This window comes from Callospermophilus lateralis, chromosome 5, assembly GCF_048772815.1.
Source record: "Callospermophilus lateralis isolate mCalLat2 chromosome 5, mCalLat2.hap1, whole genome shotgun sequence".
Taxonomy (NCBI): Eukaryota; Metazoa; Chordata; class Mammalia; order Rodentia; family Sciuridae; genus Callospermophilus; species Callospermophilus lateralis.
The window spans coordinates 114,300,012-114,320,612 of NC_135309.1; positions in this window are offsets into that span (position 1 = coordinate 114,300,012).

Genomic DNA, 20,601 nt, shown 5'->3' on the forward strand with positions numbered 1-20,601 from the left:
GTAATTGGTAAAGACATTCTAAAGTTTCCAAGGTCAGTCCAGGTCTTGTTATCCTCGGGACTGATGCCCGGCCAGCATGTACCCATACAGCTGTGCCAGTTGTGTGCATCTGTATTGGTTCACTGGGACTTTATCTGACTGGTGGTGCTTGAACTGCCAGTTGTTAAATAGTTTTCACATAACCCCTACTGTACCATTTGCTTGAATATTTGACTGTGTGCTAACTAACACTGAAGAGCCAATTTTTCAAGGGCTTTGGACATTAGCATTAAGAAAAAGAAATAACCAAAGAAAATCTGTTGTAGATTTGATTATATCTGCAAGAATATATTGGCTATAACAAATCATATTCATAATTATCCCCTAAGGTAATGTTCAAAAGCCTTTAGATTGTTTGTCCTTCAGACAATTGGCAATTTCTATACCCCTTGACAGTCCTTTCTGGTCCTTCTACAACTTGTCAAAGTCAATCCTCTGCCAGGTAGAAAATGACTGCTTTCTAAGCCTTCTTTTCCTCTCAAAAGATAAGGAAGGAAACAGTCTGTAAATAGAAAATTGTGGCCTTCTCTATCTCCTTTCTTGGTGGGTTGTTCTCACAGCACTTCTGTTTGAAGGTTTCAAAGCCTGTTTGAACAATTTGAACAGGTTACACATTTTCAACTGTGCTCAGGTGTCAAATCCCTTACCTAAGGCAAGCATGATAAACCCTGCAGGCAGCATTGGCAGGGATAAGCCTGGGCACAGTCACCCACTCCCTGCCTTTCTTTGGTGCTGGATTGAGTCTGAGCCACCCTCGTCCATATGGTCTGAGTCTGGGCAACAACAAACAAAGTCACTCCTGCTTGCAACACTCTCTTGAATTGTACCACACAAAAGACCCTTGAGTGTTCCAACTTGGTTTCTGATTTATCCTGGGTCCATTTCATCATGAGTTACTGGTTACAGACCAACACACAGAAGGCTGTTGAATTGATAATAAGAAATAGACCTCTCTCTCTCCAGCTTTTCCAGCTACTGGGAGCCACATCAACCCAATCCTAAAATTCTCACTCTGGTCCTTATGGCCAGAATCTCTTCCCACTGCCCCATCTTAGCTACATGTACCAGTGCCAAAAGGAGTAAAGAGGCACCCCCACCTAGAAAGAGGGGGTCATTTTGTTTCTAAAACTGAGTAATGAACTGAAACATTCTTGAGAAGATATCACTGAGGCAAATAACTCAAAATGAGGCTAATATGCAGAATACGTTGCATTTTGTAAAAATGCATTTTGTTTATCTTAATTTTCCTAATGAACAGTCAAGAGCTTAACATCTGAAGAAAGCCCATAGACAGTTTACTAATTCATTGACCCTGGAGCAATGCAGTGGGTAGGAACACTGACCCCTGCAGTTTCAAAAATCCATGTAGAATTTTTTATTCCCCCAAAATTAATAGCCTGCTGTTGACTGGAAGCCTTAACAAGAACATAAAGTCAATTAACACATATTTTGTATATTACATATATCATATACATGAGAAATAAGCAAGAACCATGAGAGATCACTTTACCAGAAATGCAATTTGCTAGAAAGAAATACTTACTTGGAAATGATTAGTATCACAGTATTTTAAGCTGATACTTGCAACACTTGAGATTGTGACAAAATTATTAATACAGAATCATGATAGTTACTTTTATGCAGTTATAATTTTTTTTTTTTTGAGTAAAAGGAAAAATCAGGTTTATTGCTTTGCTAGAAAAAGAGAAACACAGGGGACTCCTGTCCCAGATGCTGTGATTCTGCCCATCAGCAGGAACAGGGGGCTTTTAAAGAGGTGATTCAAATGCTACATTCCACATGTTCTCTGTTGGATGCAGTTATGATTTAATACTGCATCTCTGTTTGTTCACATTGCTCTTGACTGCAAACAGCATTGGTCCAAACCACGTTGTTCAAGGGCCAACTCTACTTCCATAAAAGGGGCTATGCTAACCTGCCCTCAAGGAGCTTGCTTTGTAAGCTTCAAAGAAAGTAAGACACCATTGGGTGAACAAGTTTTTAGTTTTCAGACTTCTTCCTGTCTTGAAAGGAGAGAGCACAAAGGAGACAGCAAACAAATACTGTATCAAAGAGAAAGATAAACATCCCAATCTGATGAAGAAGAACCCGCAAGAAGATATGTGGAATTGGCTGGAGGTCTAATTTAAAGTGGACTAATGCACACAGATATAAGTCATAGGTCTGCACCACTTTAGGAAAAGATCCATCCAACAAATAGTTACAAAGAGACTAAATGTGCCCCAATGTCAGTTCTGCTAATCACTAGATATAAATGACAGTTTTTCCATAAAAAAAATAAGGCTTGAAATGTGGGCTTGCAACACTAGCACATGCCAAAATTTTTATTTTTTCCTAAATCCTCCACCTTAAACTGAGTAACTGAGACTAGGCTAATAAAGGTGATGGCTGATCAATGGTCTGAAGAGAAAGGCAGCTTACCCAGGCCATTTATCTAAGAAAGTCACTGGCTGAGCCCCATAGAAATCCAACTCATTATTTTTTAGGCGTATCATATATTTTTCACTGAAAATAAATTTTTATTACAAATGAAGGCTTGCCACTAAATATATTCCAATTTATATGAAATGATACACAATTTTGAAGCATGACTTTAAATAAATCCAAATACCTATTTTAAATATACAAATACTATTTATATTTAAAATAAATGGTGGAGTGGTCTATCTTAGCAGAAAGGAATATTCTGTTACTGACATTCTTTAGAATTTCCAATGCTAGTCATAATAAAAAGCAGACTGACTTTTAGTCAGTTTTATTATTGATCTTAAACTCCTTTGCTTGTCCCCAGGGAGAACTGCTCCCCTGCAGTGGTATGCCACAGCCTCCTATCTGCCTCAAATCCTTTTTAGAATGAGACAAGTATGAATTAATGAATGCAAATATACCTAAGGACTAAATATATGTAGAAAATACATTTAGAAATCTCAGAATACCATGCCTGTAGGAAATCGTATTTAAGCCATTCTAGTAAGTCTACAACTGCTACCAATCATTGCTTAATCTTCTTTCCATCTCTATATTTTGTTTGGGGGAGAAATGGTGAATTCCTTCTCAATCAAGATTGAACAATGATTCTTCATGAGAGTGTTGTCAGAGCCCTACTTTAGCCATTCCAATAGGGTCTTCATCTGGACTTACTTTACACAGAGAGAGTGCCCTGCCCTGCCCCCAGCCCACCCAGTGAGTGCAAACTCCTGTGTAAGAACTTTTAACTCAAAAAGAGATAATAAAAATCTTTCTAAGTGCTTAACCCATTTTGTCCATCATCCCAGATGTGGAACACCTCTAAAAATTTAAACACCTCTAAAAATTTAAAAATTCAAAAAAATATGACACTTATAGTAACTCTGAAATATATGAATATTTATCACGTTTACAGAATTGAAAATGTGGGGCTTAGTGGGATTTATTAAACTCAGCCTTTATCCAGGAATGCAAACTCAGATGCAAAAACCCAGGCAGGTCATGTATATGAGTAAAACATTCAAGGAGTGGCGGGACCGTGGCACACTGAAACCGTAAAGAGGTTGTGTATTCCAGAACATCCCTGGCCCCTTGCCCAGAGCCAGGTCACAAGAATCCTGGAGAAGGAGCTGGTGCGAGTGGTGGTGTCTTTTGGGAGTTCTGGTGTTTGTTTGCTTGTTTGCTTGTTTGTTTGTTTGTTTAGAGGGTTGGTTAAGTAGATGTTTTGGTGATTTGCTTTTGTTTGGGGGATTACTTTTTATTTTAGTTTGTTTTCACACTGAAAGAGGTCATTTCTTTTCATTATTTGGGGAAGGAGCAAGTTTGCATGCTCATAAAGTTAGCAGATATCCAGAAACCTCAGAACACCCTTTCTTTTTACATAAGATGTCATGAGAGAAAAAATGTCATAATTTCCTAAATTGAACATTCTAATTGAGGATATAATGAGGCTGGGATGATGTTTATTTACTTCATCTGTACTTGTAGTTTTTATTTCTACTTGAACTTAAAATCTCTTTGGGACATGTTTTATAATTCTCTAATTGATGGGGTTTTCTGTTTTAGTAATCTGTAGTTTTGAGAAATTTTATTTTGACAAACCTTTTGTCAAAATTTTATTTTGACAAATTGTTAATTCACAAATTAATCACAGAATTGTTAATTCTATAATTGTCTTGATACAGCTTTCAAAATAACCCTTATTATTGATGTTGTTCGGATTCTCTATTTGCAACAGGAATTGCTTGGTATATTTTGAAGCAATATTACTTAGTTTATAAAAGTTAGTGACAGTTATATATTTTTTACAATATTCTTATTTTTATCAACATAAAATGTCCCTTACAGTATCTCATTTTTTTAGAGAGAGAGAGAATTGTTTAATATATTTTTTTTTTTTTTTTTTAGTTTTCGGTGGACACAACATCTTTATTTTACTTTTATGTGATGCTGAGGATCGAATCCAGCGTGCTACCACTTGAGCCACATCCCCAGCCCAACAGTAGCTCATTTAATTGGTGTTCCTTAAATTCTATTTAATCCTGTACATTACTCCCTCCTTTTTTCTCCCATTCTCATTGCATACTTTACTTCAGCTTTTAAACATTCACTTCAATTTGCTTTTAGTTGTACTATTTCTCAGCAGCATAAGGCTAGATTCTGTTTTTGACCTAATATAAGAATTAATGTCGTTCTGAATGCTAATCTAGTTACATGTCTTACTTATTTGGAGTCCTTTTTAAAAGTCCTATGTTTATTTGGTTGGTGTTGACTTATATAGTAGTCCTCCCTTATCTATGGGGGTTATTGTCCAAAACCCCCAATAAATGCCTGAAACCACAGTTAGTACCAAACACTATACATATTATGTTTTTTCCTATCCATACAGGCCCATGATAAACTTTAACCTTTTCACTTAAGTATTTTATCGCCAGCATCACCACATTTCCATTTGGGACCATTAGTAAGTAACATAAAGATTACTTGAACACAGCACTGTGTTATGGTGACAGTCAATCTAATAACCAGGCATGGGTTCCATGTTAGCGTTTGCTCTTCCCTGAATGAAGCATCTATCTAGAATCATTGTTTGTCGATGGATAGTAAAACACCCATCTCTCAGGCTACTTCTCAGTTTTCTGTAGATTTTCATCTAAGGACCCTTTGATTTACTGCAGAGGTGTCTATTCTATTCTATTCATTCCTTGTTCCATTACTTGAACCAGTGGGATATCAGGGAGACTCCCAGCATGCACTGCAGTCAAGGTCTTCACGTCTCTGCTCCTAACCTGGAACTTTATTCCTGGGGACGACATCTCCCAAACTAACATAGTGCTATTGTGCCCTCTCCACACAGAAATACTTCATGCTCAGATGAGTTTTGAGATGATTAGTCTCTGCCTAGATGTAGATAGATTACCAGAGAGGCACCTGGAAAAATAAATATACTTTATTTATATGCACAAAGATGGGGACCTAAGAGATATAACTGATCATTTTCAAGTTACATAGTACCTAACTTCTCTTAGTGAGAGGACAGATAATGGAGATATCCAATATCTCTTGACTTTTGCTTTTCAGGCAATCTTTTTTAGAAATAAACCTAAAGCTTGAGTAGATTTTCCCTAGTCCAATTCTATCTGCCTTGTAATTATAGTCGTTCCTCAGATTCTGTCACTGGTTGTACAATGGACTAAATATTTATGTTCCCCCAAAATTCATATGCTGAAATCCTAACCCCCGAGATGATGGTATTATGAGATGAGGCCTTTGTGGGGGGAAAGGGGGTTAAGTCATGAGGGCAGAGCTTTCATTAGTGGGATAAGTTCCCTGATAAAACTAGCCCAAGAGGAACCCCTGTGCCTTCTACCATGTGGAGACCCAGTGAGAAGTCACTCTCTGGGAAGCAGAAAACAGACTCTAAGCAGATTCTGAGTCTGCCAGCATTTGATCTTGGACTTCCTGGCCTCCAGAGCTGTAAGAAATAAATTCCTATTGTTTATAAGCCAACAGAAATTTGTATTTTGTTACAGCAGCCTAAATAGCCTAAGACAGATTATAGTCTAGTTTGGGGAAATGACATAATGTTCATAATATACTGGGTCTTCGTAGATATTTTAGTAAGAAACAAGCCAGAAATCACATCATTTGTAAACTTTTTTTCCCACCCACTGTTTCTGAAAGGCTGTTGGTGGGGAGGGGTTCCTTCACTATCAAGATTCAAGGTTCTCTCCCCCGACACCCCCACACTCATACACACTATTGCTGCCAGGTGTTTTAAGATTCCTTTCCATATAATTTTGACATCAATGATACAAAAAAACCTTTGGAAATTGAAGAAGCTTCTGAAAAAAAAAATTTTGTTTTTCAAGAAATCAAAGATATCTCTGCCATCAGCGTGTTAGATTCCTTCATAGTGGCCACCCACGTGTTGGGAAGTTGAGAGGATGTCACAGTTTGGATGTGAGGTGTCCCCCAAAAGCTCATGAGTGAGACAATGCAAGAAGATTCAGAGAAGAAATGATTGGGTTACAAGAGCCTTAATCAGTGAATTAATCGCCTGATGGGATTAACTGGGTGGCAACTAAAGTGGTGGTGTATGTCTAGAGGAGGTGGAGACTGGGCATATGGCTTTGGGGTATATATTTTGTATCTGGAGAGTGAAGTTTCTCTCTCTCTCTCTCTCTCTCTCTCTCTCTCTCTCTCTCTCTCTCTCCCTCTCCCTCTCTCTCTCTCTCTCTCCTTTCTGGTCATCATGTGATCCACTTCCTTCTGCCACACTCTTAGGCCATGATGTCCTGCCTCACCTGGAGCCCTGAGGAATGGTGCCTGCTGTTCGTGGATTGAGACCTCTGAAACTGTGAGCACCCAAATAAACTTTTCCTCCTTTAAAATTGTTCTGGTCAGGTCTTTTAGTCACAGCATTGAAGAAGCTGACTAAAACAGGGTGATTAAAGACAGACTCAAAGTCTGCAGGACAAGGAAACACCTGCTAAGCCAGCCTGCTGGGTACCATGGGGCTCCCTCCCTCCACCTAAGAAATGGTTCCTGGCAGATGATCTTTCCCACAGACCAAATAATGGTCTGAATATATTAAAAACTCATCCCAACCCCCCCCCACCTTGAGAATGGTCAGCTGTCACCAAATGCTGTGTGTTCCAGACCATGGTGCCACGTGGTTGCCACCATAGCCAGAGGCTTAGTAAATGCTGCTGAAACCCTGACAGTTGAAAAAGATGTCTCGGTACTGCCAAGGCCTCAATCTTGAACAAAAAACAAAAAAACATATCTGCCCCCTGAAAGCTCAGAAAAGGATGGCAAATCCAGTGGGGAGGGGGCACACCAGCAATGTCACCTAACCTCTGACTGCCCAGAGAAAGGGCAGGTCCAAGGAGCCCCTCAGAGTCAAGACCCACCCAAGACATGGATCATGAAAGTCCTGTAATCCTGAGGTCTGTGTGGGCTGAGGGGTAAATCAAAGCAGGAGAAACAAATCGGAACTCAATGTCACCCCTGGGACCCACCTAAGAGTGTCAGGACCCTAGCCAGAGGCTGATTTCCAGGGACACTGTCCCTTCTGCCACTTTCCTCTGGACTCCTCAACTCCTCCCTTCCTAGCACAGCTTCATCCGGTGCCTCAAACAGTTTTTGCCACAGACTTAATAAGCCTTTTCTTTCTTCCCACCTTCCGTCCTTTCTTTCTTTCTTTTTTTTTAAGAAAGGTCAAGCTGTTTGGCCAACTGAGGAATCTAGGTTGCTGTAGATCTTTAAATGCTGTTAATAAAACAGAATCCAAAAAATCATGGCCTCCATTATGACAGGTATGATTAAACTGCCTGGGTAAAAATAAATGAAATAAAGGTGGTGTGTCCAACTATCCCTTTAGAGCATGGAAAAAAAAATTCAGCCATCATCTTTATCACCAGGGGAAGAAGACTGCACCTCAGCTCAGAGATTTAAAATCCACTCACAATTATTGCCAATCGATGAGCTGGCCATGATCAGAGCATTTGGAAGGAGCTGATATTTGTGTCTGAAAAGAAAAGACAATTTACATTAATGTGAACCATGAAGCTAGACATCTCTACTACCTGAGGAAACTGCTAAGATGAAGCATGGAGACCAGAATAAAAGATTCTTCCTGATGACACAACCCACAGGGACTTAGAGAGGTTAGGAGTACATTGCAGAGATGGTGTTGACAGAAGTATTGTAGAAAATGCAATGCATACTCCTGGCCATATTTAAACCAGTGGATTGGTGCACGTGGCATGGCTATCCTTGAATTTGCAAGAGCAAATTCCATGGTATGTGGCTCATTGCATTGGTATTCAGGATCCTTATGGCTTCAGTCAGTTGCTGGGAGTGTTGCAATTGTTAATGACATCAATCTCCCCTACATCCTGACACATTTTTGTGAATGGAAGAGAACAAAATAGCAGAACTGACACTGCAAGAATCTCAATAAATCCTAGGTACTCCCAACAGAGGGTACCCCATGAGTTAGGGAGAAGTACCATTAATTTGGAAGTTATTGCTACTCTTTCCCTCCTTTATCATTATCTCAACACATGTGATATATAACCAATCTCTCTCTTATGCACATTCATGATTTGTATGGAAGTATATAATATCAGAGATACTCAGGGCATGTGAAATTTTATATGAGAGGAATTAGAGCACCAAGAAAATGTTTTGGTTTGTGTTGGTTAAGCTGTTTTAATCTGATTTTGTTAGTAATTCTTTCTAATTCCTTGGAATATGGATTTAAGAAAACATAGTGATTAGGGCTGGGGTATTGGCTCAATGGTAGAGTGCTTACCTAGCACGTTCATTAGAGGCCCTGGGTTCGGTCCTCAGCACCACATAAAAATAAATGAAATAGAGGTAGTGTGTCCAACTACAACTAAAAAAAATAAACATTTTTTTTAAAAAACAGAAAACATAATGATTAAAATTGGAAACGAAATCTGTTTCCTTGGCATAGCAGAACAAACCTTTTATTGGAAGCCAAAAGACCTAGTTTTGTTCCTGGTTCTCCCACTAAATATGTATGTGATCCTGAGTGAGTTACTGTGACTTCTGCAGACACTGGTTTCTCATCAGTGACTTTTACTTAACCTTTAGTGTCAAGGGCTCCTCTGAGAGTCTGATGAAGACTATAGGCTTTCTTCCCAGACTTACGCACATAAATAAAGAATTATGCATATAATTTCAAGATTCATGGGCTCCCTACCAGAGTTCACCTAGGACTTGACATGTGAGGGTGAACCACAGGCCAGAGCCCCTAAACAACTACAGCTTCTTCCAGCTCTGATATGCCATTAGTTTTGCAAACCTGCAACAGGATAGAATGTTGAAGGATTTATTTTAGAACAAAAAGAAGTAAGGAAAAAGAAGAGAAAAAAAACAAAGGAAGAGAGAATAAGGAAGAAAGGGAAGTTCTAGTAACTTAAAAAAAATGCTTAAAAATACAGTCTTTAAATGAGCACTTAATTAAATGCAATATAACTGAATTTCATGTTATCAAAGAAAATGAGATGTAATATTTTAACTCATTTTAAAGCAATAACCTCTTGGGAACAATGAAACAATCTATACTCAATAAAATAAAGACAGGAAAATGGAAACAAAAAGCATTTACCATAACTACATGATTATCTCAAAATGTGATTAAATACTTAGAATTCTGTGATAATTGAATTAATCTTTACATCTTTTTAATCATCTGATTTCTGTGGCTCAACTCTTAAATCTTTGGGGGAAATGACCTCAGTCTACAGATTTTTAGTTCTATAACACATCATTATCCTTTTTTTTAAAATGTAGTTTTAGCAACTCAGTGTAGATATTCAAACTAAAAGACTTAATTAGCTTTAGATGAAGTTCTTGAGCCAAGTCTAAGCTGAATGTAACCTCTTAGGAGTGGCTGAGCCATAGAAGCCACGACCTTGCTCAACAGAGGGAGTTCTGAGCTCTAGTTGTGGGAGGGTACAGTAAATAAGCCATTTGCCCTGTCTGAGGCTCAGATGTCCCTCTGCAAAATAAAGGTGTTGAGCCTGATTATCACAGGGATCCCCATGAGGCTGTTCTACTTTTTTTTTAATAGTTGTAGAGGGATAGCATGCCTTTATTTTATTTATTTTTTTATGTGGTGCTGAGGATCAAACCCAGTGCCTCACACATACTAGGCAAGTGTTTTGCCACTGAGCCACAGCCGCAACCCAAGGCTGCTCTACTTTTATATCTTGTCTCCCTTCCTTACATTCCCCATGGCACGCTCAGAAAATAACCAAGGGAGTCAGATCTGTTTTCCTGACAAACACAGTTACTTGTGGCTCTAATTATATGAAAGGTCCAAATGGGAATAGAGAAGTACAGGTAAAATAAAATCTTAGCCAGATACAGTGGCAAATACCTGGAATTCCAGTGGCTCAGGAGTTTCAAGCAAGAAAATCAAAAGTTCAAAGCTAGCCTCAGCAACTTAGCAAGACCCTAAGCAACTTAGCGAAACCCTGTTTCAAAATAAAAAATAAAAAGTGCTGAGGATGTGACAAAGTGGCTAAGCACCCCTGGGTTCAATCTCTGGTACCAAATAAATAAATAAATAAAATCTGACTTTTATAACAATTCCCCAAATATGCTTCCTGTGTTTGTTAGCTTTCCATTACTGTAACAAAATACCTGAAATAATTGACTTTTAAAGAGATTTGTTTTGGCTCAGTTTTGGAGGTTCCAGTCCATGATCATCCGACCTCTCCTGGTTTAGGCCTGCAGTAAGGCAGCACATCATGATGGGAGCACATGGTCAAGAAAAACCAGGCCCTTGTGGGAAGAAATAAAGAGAAGAAGGGACTGGGGTCCCATAATCCCTTCCAAGGGCATGCCCTCAATGACCTAAGAATTTCTCACAAGGCCTACATCCTACGTTTCTGCCAACTCCCAATAGCACCACCCTGGGTAACAAATCTTGAATACATAGATGGTTGGAGGACATTCAAAGTAAACCTGTAGTACTTTCTACCCAGTGTAAGTTTTCCCAGAGGTTAAAAATAAATGAGTGGATAGAAGAGGGTGTGTGTTAGCACACTTGAATATTTGACTGTATCAACTAGTAAATGTTAATTACTAATTTTCCCTTAATATTCTGCTAAAAGACAATAAATAGCTTCCAAAATCTAAGAACTTGTAATCTGAAGTGGGCAACAGCAAAGTAGGCAAACAAAATATACTTATTTTAACAAGATTTATACCAGGAATTGCACCCTTTAAGGAGCCAGGCTGGTGATATAAAAGTATGAAGCTAAATCTGAAGCAATAAAGGGTGATGGAGATTGTGGAAAATTAAAACATTTTTAGTCAAAATAAACACATCTACAGGTGAAAGCTAATGCAGAGACATGATCCATGTTGTGACAGTGACTCAGGGGATCAGAGCAGTGCTTCTTAAAGAAATCCAGATATTTAAGGGCAGGACAAAAATTCAAACTAAGACCCTTTTATTCCCAAGAAATGTTTTCTCTGTTTTATTGCATCCTCATTTGATCAAAAGTCGGAGCAAATTCTCTTCATAATAGATGTTGGTGTCACCATGCCCCTCAGACATTGCAACATCCTCAGACTCTTTAAAATGCCATTTTCATAGCAGCCCTCCCTGCTCAAGAAGTGTGGTCTCTTCCCCTTGATTTTTCATGCCATTGAGGACCTTTCCAACCAGGCCTCACTTTACCCAAATCAACCTGCATTGGGCCAGAGTGGGTAGACTCCTGATCCTCACTCGAATTCATCTCTCATACTTTATCCTTTATTCGCCACATTCCTCCCTTCTGGAAAGTTCTCCCCATTCACCATCCATATCTTTTACAAATGAGGAATGAACCCCCTAACAGTCTCAGTTCTCCTCTCTACCATGAGAAACATGCTTTTGCTGATGAGCATGCTTAGATCCTTCCCACCTTCCCTTCTTGGCCTGGAATGATCCTTACCTTCAAGATGGACTGCCTCTCAGGAGCCAGGGGTTCTTACATTTCTAAAGGTGACAGAATAACCAGGGAACCCGAGAGGGTTCAGGCTCTGCTGCAGAGGACCTTTGCTCATGAACAGGGGGAAAGTGGCTCATGCACACACACCACACTTTCCCCTGAGAGGCTGGTAGGAACCCATTTCTCCAACTCATGAATCAATGTCCCCTGAAGGACAGTGATATTAGCCACATGTCACCCCCAGAAAGCAAGTAATTTTATTGCTGGTAGAACCATCCTCCCTTCATCCAAACTGGGGCCTTTTGGGTAGGTACAGAGAGCCAGGGGCCAGAAAGAATCCTGGGGTACTGAAAGAGAAGTGGCATCCAGTGACATCTTTAAAAAGCCACTGAGCAAGCTTGACATGCTTCGTGCTTTAACATCCACAATGCTACATGGCTGTTAGCGCTCAAGGTTTATTTTCCTTTTTATTGCTTATGTTTTATGGCATTTAATTTCTCCAGTTTTCACACTGGCTCAGGTACCATAATGCAATTCTGGGTCAAAGGTGATTTTTACACATGAACAGAGCCTTTTCAGAAAAGAACTATTCACCTGAAGTAATTAGCCAGCGGTTCTTGTCTCTATTCTCATTACAGCATATCTCCTCCTGCCAAAATGGGGCTCTCTCTGGAATGTGGGCCTCCACATGGGCACAGCTCCCATTTGCAGGTCTGGGTGCCAGCAGACGGGCCACCACCTTGCCTTTACCATGAATGAGACTCTGTGGATTGTCCCAGGCTTTCATCAGCAAACCCCACTGGAAGCCTTTCAGTGCGGCCAGAGCCTGCCAGACATTCATATCAAAAATCCACAGGCTTTACTTAACTCTCCCTGGAAGGAAGGATAAAGGTTACAAAATAATGAGGAAGAGCTCTGCTGAGCAGGAACCCAAGAGTCACAACCTCTTTGTTAAAACTGACAAAAGAGTTGGAAGATAAACTCTATGAGGAGCAGAATCGGGGCTATTTAACCTGCCGAAGGGGAAGCTGGAAGGGAACAAAATCACAGGATTCATGCATATGAAGGGGTATTATAATAGGGGATGCTGAGCAGCTGCTCCCCAATTCCTCTGAGGACAGGTAAGAAATGGGCTTCAATAGCAGCAGAAGGATTTGCAGGCATTTGAGTACCTTGGAAATGATGAGCATTACGACTTAGAAAAAGCGAGTCCTAATCTCTGCCCCTCCCTTGGCCAGCTGACTAGATTCCTCTGTTTTCTCAGAAATTAGAATGGGATAGCAGTCTCCCACCCAGTGCCATAGGATTGCAGTGAGAATAAAAGCAGTAATAGGCACAAAATCGCATTTTAAAAAGTGAAGGGAGCTGGGGGTGTAGCTCTGTGATAGAACCCGTGCCTTGCATGTGCTTGAGGTCCCGGGCTCAATCCCCAGTGCTGGGGCAAGAAAAAGGCAAAGAGTGTTAGAAAACTTTAAGTAATCATTATTCCAATTTTGGCAAATAATAGATGAGGGGTTGATATAAGTTTCAGAAATACTGCATAACTTACCCCCTGACCTCATTGTGTAAAATACATTCAGTACATAGGTACATCTATTTCTCAAAAGCCAAACAGATTAAGACAGTCATGAAAATGTCACATTCTCGATTTTTTTTAAGCAAGGATTAAACCCAGGGGAGCTTAACCACTGAGCCACATCCCCGGCTCTTTTTAATTTTCTTATTTTTCAGACTGGAGCTCACTAAGTTATGTAGGGCCTCACTAAGTTTCTGAAGCTGATTTTGAACTTGCAATTTTCTGGCCTCAGCCTACAGAGGAAGGCACCACCATGCTCAGCCTCAACTCAACCATTATGGAAAGCAGTATGGAGATTCCTCAAAAAACTTGCAATGGAACCACCATTTGACCCAGCTATCCCACTCCTCAGTTTATATCAAAGGACTTAAATAAGCATACTACAATGTTACAGCCACATCAATGCTTATAGAAGTTCAACTTACACTAGCTAAGCTATGAAACCAACTTAGATGTCCTTCAGCAGATGAATGGATAAAATAAATGTCACACACACACACACACAATGGATTATTACTCAGTCTTAAAGAAGAATGAAATTATTGCATTTGCTGGTAAATGGATGGACCTGGAGAATAACATGCTAAGCAAAATAAACCAATCCCAGAAAAAAACAATTTTTTCTCTGATATACAGATGCCATTTCACAATATGGTGTGGGATGGGGGGGTAGGGAAGAATAGAGGTACTTTATATAAATACAGGGGATATGGGAGTAGGAAAGATAGTAGAATGAATCAGACATTATTACCCTATGTACATATATGACCACACAACCAGTGTGATTCTTTATCATGTACAACCAGAAGAATGAGAGGTTATATTCCATTTATATATGATGTGTCAAAATGCATTCTACTGTCGTATAAAACTAATTAGAACAAATTAAAAAAATCTTTGAAAAAAAATTTTTTAAACAGGCTGATTTGGGCCTAAGATCTAAGTAACTTGCTAGGAAATGCTGAAGTATGTGTGAGTGTGAACACATGTACCTGAAGACACAGTGTTGATGCTGTGTCCTAAACGTCTGTGTCCCCCAAATTCCATACATTCAACCCCATCACCAGTGTGATGATATTAAGAGGTAGAACCTTTGAGAAGTGACCGATCATGCTGGTAGAGCCCTTGTGAATGGAATTAGTGACCGAATAAAAGAGCCCCTGAGAGCTGCCTTGTCCCTTCCGCTATGTGAGGACACAACTGGAAAGCACCATGTATAAGTCAGAAAGAAGGTCCTCAACAGATGCCAGGACCTTTGTGTTGGATTTCACAGCCTCCAGAATGGTGAATGATAATGTCTGTCATTCATGGTGTTTTGTTATGGCCGCCCAAACAGAGTCAGATAGTTATGATAATGTCACGTTTTTTAATTCTCTTTTGAAAAGTCAGCTAGGCCTAAAATCAAAGTCACTTCATAGAAAATGCTGAAGTATTTGAGAGAATAACTTAGTTAATGGATCTTACTACTGAATACTAATGGCCAGAATTTAATTACCTTGGGGCTTCCACAGACCTTACCAAAGCACCAAAATATAATATCTAAGCAGCTGACATCAGTTTATATCTATAAAAAACAAAAGAATCAATGGGAAAACTACCAAAAATATAGCAAAATAATAAATTAACTTGTTTGATGTATACAAATAAGTAGTTACAATAGAAGAAAATACTGCTTTTGTGACATCAAAATGTGAAATAAAATATCAAGGAGCAAACACAATAAGAAAATACCCAAATCCTATGTGAGGAAAACTACAAAACACTCCCTAAAATCCCAAAAGCACCCTTGAATAAATACAAAGACTGTTTTAGTCAGCTTTTTCACTGTTGTGACTAAAGGATCTGACCAGAAAAACTAGAGAAGAGGAAAAGTTTATTTGAGGGCTCACAGTTTCAGAAGTCTTAGTCCATAGAAGCCTGGCTCCATTTCTCGGGGCTTGAGGTGAGGCTGAACATCATGGCAGAGTGTGTGGTGGAAGGAAGCAGCTCACATCATAGTGATCAAGAAGCAGAGAGACTCCACTCTCTAGATACAAATATATACACCAAAGCCACACCCTAATTCCGCCTCCTCCAGACACACCCTGCCATTTCAGTTGCCAGTTAATCCTATTGGGGGATTAAATACCTGATTGGGTTAAGAATCTTAAATCCAATCATTCCTCTGAAACTTCTTGCATTGTCTCACACTCAGCTTTTGGGAGACACCTAACATCCAAACCATAACAAAGACATACCATATGTTGGCATTTCAGTTCTTAGGAAGGTAATTTATATTAGAAAAAAAAAAAAAAAAAAACCTCATGCCTATGTAATCTTTTCTGGCAAAAATCAAGCTTATTACAAGGGACATATAAAACAACAAAGCAAGAATAACCATTAAAAAAAAACTTTAAAAAAAGAAATATGGGAAGTACAGGAAGCTAGCTGATATATAATAAATCCTCTATAATTAAAAACAGTGTGGTATTGGCACATGAAGAAGGAAACCAAAGAATAAAATAGAAAATTGAGACATAGACCAAATTGCACATGGAAATTTAGTTCATGATAAAGGAGGCTTCACAAGTCATTAAAAAGAGTTGATAAATGCTGAGAAGACAACTGAAAAGTCAAGTTAAAAGGATAAAATTGGATGCATTCCCCATACCATATGTTCCTAGCATCCAAGTGGATCAGAGATTTAAGCATAATTCATAAAGCTATGAAAATATAAGTGGATTATTTTAAAATTAGAGAAGACATTGTTCCCAGTATGATTCAAAAATCCAGAAACAAGTAAGAGAAAATATTAATAAATTAGAGCAACATCAAATATAAATTTAATAACATGTTTATAGATAAGTCAAACACCATGAGCAAAATAAAACTACAAAACATTATTAATATACTAAAAAAAATCACTGCAATCTACATTCTTAAGTGATGCAATGGTAAATCTTAAGTGAATTTTATCTCAATTTTTTTCAAAAAAAATTGGCTAGCAATATAAACAGTTCATCAAGAAAGGAAAGCAAAATGGCTGTAAATATATAGAAAAACGCTCAACTTATAAGAAGAAAGGAAATATGTAGTGAAAGAATTCTAGAAATATTGCAGTAATAGCAGGATGTTTAAAAATTTTTTCCTTAATTGCCCCATGAAAACTTTCCAAGCAACAAGGATAACAATACCAAAAACCTGGGACTGATAACCAAACCTAGAAAGAGGTTCTGCAAGATATGATTTGCAAGTATGTCCAAGGAGTGCACTATGATATGTAAGGTTTGATGAAATTTAAACAGTCTGGGTTCTGTAAATTCTCAACAAAACAGAATTTCCTTCCAAGATGAAACCTCACTCCGAGGAGAAACTTCTGGAGTAGAATCAAACAGAACAATGGTGAAGAAGCAAAGAGAAAACTTAGTTAAAGCAGAGGAGGCAGAACTCAGGCAAGGTTTGTTGTTTTGTTGTTGTTGTATTTCTTGTTTTGTTTTGGGTTGGGGTGTTGGGTTATTTTGTTGTTTGGTTGATTGGGGTTTTTTTGTTTTTGTTTTTGTTTTTTTTGTTTTTTGTTTTTTGTTTTCTGTTGGTACCAGGGGCACTTAACCTCTGAGCCACACCCTCAGCCCTTTTTAAATTTTATTTTTGGACAAGATCTTTCTAAATTGCTTAGGACAATTTAGTTGCTGAGGCTGGCTTCAAATTCAAAATCCTCCTGTGTTAGCCTCCTGAGCTACTGGGATTACAGGCATGTGCTACCATGCCCAGTTGTTTTGTTGTTTTGTTTTATCATTTCACAGAAACAACACAGGGGACACTCCAAAGCCACGATTTTAAAAATAATATGCTGGCCAATTCTCCCCTTACATCTTATACAAAAGACAAGAAAAATTATTTCTCTTTTTAAAAATGAACAAAACTACAACTTACTATTTTAAAAGCCAAAAGAAATGTAATAGAATATATAAAATAACAACTTAAGTCAGAATTATAAACTAGGTGATTTGAGAAAGAATTTGTGTGTGTGTGTGTGTGTGTGTGTGTTGCTGGGGATTGAACCCAGGGCCTTGTACATGCAAGGCAAGCACTCTACCAACTGAGCTATACCCAAGTCCAAGAAATATTTTTAAAGGAAGTGATAGTGCTTAGAAACAAAATAATATTTTACATCAGAAAATAAGTCTAAACTTAAAAAAAAGCATCCCTTTAGAAAAAATAGAAAATGAAAACCAGAAAAAATTTTCAAAAAGAAATGAAGAAAGTGCTAAAAGAAGTTTGAGAAAATTTCCAAATCAAAAAAACAGATAAAAGCAATCCAAGATTTGTATAAATTTTGAATAAAACCTTAACAATGGAACAAAAACTACAATTCAATAAAAGGTAAAATTAAACACACTCACATATACACATTCTGGAGAATTAGCTCAATGGTAGAGCACTTGTCAAGCTTGTGTGAGATGCTTGATTTGATCCCCAGCATCACAAAAAAAAAAAAAAAGAGAGAGAGAGAGAAAGAAAGAAAGAAAGAGAGGAAGGAAGGAAGAAAGGTAGGAAGGAAAGGAGGGAAGGAAGGCGGGACAGAGGGAGGGAGGAAGACAGGCTTGCTTCCCTGAACCTGCAACATATTGAGATACATATTGAGATAACACACCACACTACCTTCCTAGGAATATTGGCCCAGAATGACCAAAATCAAAACATAGTCTAGTGAAATTGGAATTTTAAAAAGAAAAATATCTTTAGCATCTAGGCAAAAGAACCAGGTCACTTATAAGGGAAAGAAAAATCAAAATATCATCTGAGTTTTTGACAATAATGCTGTTCACCAGAAAGTAACTAGGCAACGTATTTAGGCAACTCAAGAAGAGAAAGGTAATGATTTTATATCCAATCGTGGATTTTATTCAGTTAAACTGACATTTAAGTACAAAGGCAACACAAATAAAATTCTAAACATGCAAGAATTCAGGGACTATTGTTCCATTAAACATTTTCTAAAGTATCTGCTAAATATATGGAGATGCATTGACATAAGAATTGGACAAAAACTAAATGGAGGCTAAAGAAAAAGAAAGTACAGCACATAGGCTCTGACAACATAAATAATGTGTATTTCACAACTGTGGAGGGAAAACAGAGACTATGTATGAAATGTAGAATAAACTCACTTATTTTAGGTATGCCCTTGTAGTAAAAGGATTTTACTTTAGAAGTTGGGAGTACATAGGAATGAACAAGGCACTATCTGATTTTAACACCACTTTGAATGGGAAATCAATAGAAAATAGGGTATATAAAAAAATCAAAAAGCTAAGCACCAAAAAAAAAACAAATAACCTGATCAATAAATGGGCCAAGGACCTGAACAGACACTTCTCAGAAGATGATATACAATCAATCAACAAATATATGAAAAAAGTTCATCATCGCTAGCAATTAGAGAAATGCAAATCTCACTCCAGTCAGAATGGCAGCTATTATGAAGACAAACAACAATAAGTGTTTGGGACTGCAAATTGGTACAGCCAATATGGAAAGCAGTATGGAGATTTCTTGGAAAATTGGGAATTGAACCACCATTTGACCCAGCTATCCCTCTCCTTGGTCTATACCCAAAGGACTTAAAAACAGCATACTACAGGGACACAGCCACATCAATGTTTATAGTAGCACAATTCACAATAGCTAAATTGTAGAACCAACCTAGATGTCCTTCAATTGATGAATGGATAAAAAAAAAAGTGGCATATATACACAATGGAATATTACTCAGCAATAAAAGAGAATAAAATACTGGCATTTGCAGGTAAATGGATGGAGTTAGAGAAGATAATGCTAAGTGAAGTTAGTCAATCCCAAAAAAACAAATGCTGAATGTTTTCTCTGATATAAGGAGGATGATTCATAGTGGGATAGGGACAGGAAGCATGGGAGAAACAGATGAACTCTAGATAGGGCAGAGGGGTTGGAGGGGAAAGGAAGGGGCATGGGGTTAGAAATGATGGTGGAATGTGATGAACATTACTATACAAAGTACATGTATGAAGACACGAATTGGTGTGAAATACTTTGTATACAACCAGAGATATAAAAAATTATGCTCTATATGTGTAATAAGAATTGTAATGCATTCCACTGTCATATAAATTAAAAAAGGAAAGAATGGGAAAAAACCTATATACATATAAAAAGACTTATTGTTTATGCAAAAAAGGAGAATGATAATTTATATTAAATTGCTCATATTATTTAAAAGATATATAAGCCATTAAAAAAGAAAGGAAAAATATTACCTACAGGAAAGAAGATAGGATAAGGATAAAGAAAACAAAGACAGAAATTTACTTCATTGAATATGTCTTGCTTTGCAGATTTTCATTTTTAAACCAAATAAATATTTCATATAATTATAAAACAAAATGAAAATTTACTAAATCTGAAAGTAAAAACACAAAACAGAATTAAATGAACCTAGATGTGTATCTAGTTGGTGGGAAAATAACAGAGAAGATACCTTCAAAATTTATTTTTAAACACAGCAATTTGGCTGTTTGTTTCTAACAAAACATATCCTAATGACAAAGCAACTGTAAAAATATCTTAAACTCTTTTCTTCAATCAAATTATTGATTGCTGTGGTGTTGGTAAAGATTTTCTGAGGCTACTGTGTACATATTATGGGAGAAAAAAACAGTTGAGTAATTTTGTTGTTGTCATGGAGAAGACAGATTTTTGGCTTAGAAGAAAGGAAATACTGATGTAAAATTGGTTTTTAAAGGTCCGTTGTTCTAAATTTTAATTTGAAGTTATCAGTACAATCTATTTTATCTTAAATAAAAATTCCTAGCTGTAGCCTGGATGGTGCATGCCTATAATCCCAGTGATTCAGGAGGCTAAGGCATGAGGATCCCAAGTTACAGAGCAGTCTGAACAACTGAGCAAGACCCTGTCTCAAAATAAAAGAGCTAGAATGCAGCTCCATGGTAGAGCATGCCAGAGTCCAATCCCCAATTAAAAAAAAAAAAAAAGACATCC